The following is a 1,253-nucleotide window of genomic DNA, read 5'->3' as shown; positions in this document are numbered from 1 at the left end:
AACTTTCATATTTTTAGGAGAGATGGGTTTTGCCATGTTGGCCAGGCTGGTCTTGAACTCCTGACCGCAAGTGATCCACCCACCTCGGCTTCCCAAAGTGCTGGGATTACAGGCGTGAGCCACCGCACCCAGCCTCTTAGAGAGTTCTTCATGGCAATACCTAATGTATGACAGAAAGGACATTGACAATTAGCTTGCAAATTAAAGCAGGTAAGACTGTTGCGTTCTTTTTGATTCTTAATGTGACAGGATCTGGCTGTGTTGCCCAGGCTGGTCTTGAACTCCTGGGCTCAGCCTATCCTCCTGCCTCAGCCTCCCAAAGTGCTGAGATTACAGGCATGAGACACCATGCCCAGCCTGATGTGTTCTAATTAAGGCTAACACCTTCACCGTTGTTCTTATGCTTTAAGGATCTAGATTAGACCATGAAGGCCAGGTGAAGGGAGGGAGAAGCTAAAGCACTACTTTCAAGGAGGACAATGAAAATAATATTAATAACCCAATATGCCTCATTTTTAAAGTGTGCCTTTTATAACTATTTTATGTCCTAATCCTCACTACGTGATAGCAATTATAAAGAAAATTGAATGTGCAACACTACTTATTCTATAAGTTAAGGCTTGAGGTCAAAAATATATATTGAAATAACTGAACAAAATAAAAGTCATGTCAGACAGTAACCTGCAGTTCTTTTAACTTTGCATTAAGTATGTAGAGTTAGAACATTATAATATTCAGGGGAAAAAAGATGCACTAAATCAGTATGGTTATTTATTTATTTATTTATTTATTTATTTATTTATTTATTTAGAGACAGGATTTCACTCCGGTTGTCCAGGCTGAAGTGCAGTGGTGCACTCTCAGCTCACTGCAACCTCTTCCTCCCAGGGTCAAGCGATCCTCCCGCCCCACCCTCCCGAGCAGTTGGGAGTACAGGTGTATGTCACCACACCCTGCTAAGTTTTGTATTTTTAGTAGAGATGGGGTCTTGCTGTTTCCCATGCTGGTCTTGAACTCCTAGGCTGAAGCAATGCTCCTGCCTCAGCCTCCCTAAATGCTGGGATTGCAGGTGTGAGCCACCACACCTGGCCCAGTGTGGATTTTTAAATAGATTTCAGAAGGGAAGGGAAAATTCATGATGTTAATGAGTCTTAAACAGGATGGGCGTTGTGGCGCACACCTGTGATCCCAGCTACTTGGGAGGCTGAGGCAGGAGAATTGCTTGAACCCCGGAGGCAGAAGTTGCAGTGAGC

At 43.6% G+C, this 1,253-nt stretch overlaps 1 protein-coding gene across 4 annotated transcripts in view; it reads left to right on the top strand.

Annotated features, from left to right (window-relative positions):
* ARSE (arylsulfatase E (chondrodysplasia punctata 1)) overlaps positions 1–1,253 on the top strand; it is a 32,249-nt gene that overhangs the window by 20,692 nt on the left and 10,304 nt on the right. The window lies entirely within an intron of this gene.

The sequence above is a fragment of the Colobus angolensis genome, unplaced genomic scaffold (genome assembly GCF_000951035.1).
Source record: "Colobus angolensis palliatus isolate OR3802 unplaced genomic scaffold, Cang.pa_1.0 Scaffold587, whole genome shotgun sequence".
Lineage (NCBI taxonomy): Eukaryota > Metazoa > Chordata > Mammalia > Primates > Cercopithecidae > Colobus > Colobus angolensis.
The sequence above is the reverse complement of the archived record's forward strand: the minus strand, read 5'-3'. Positions and strand labels throughout refer to the sequence as shown.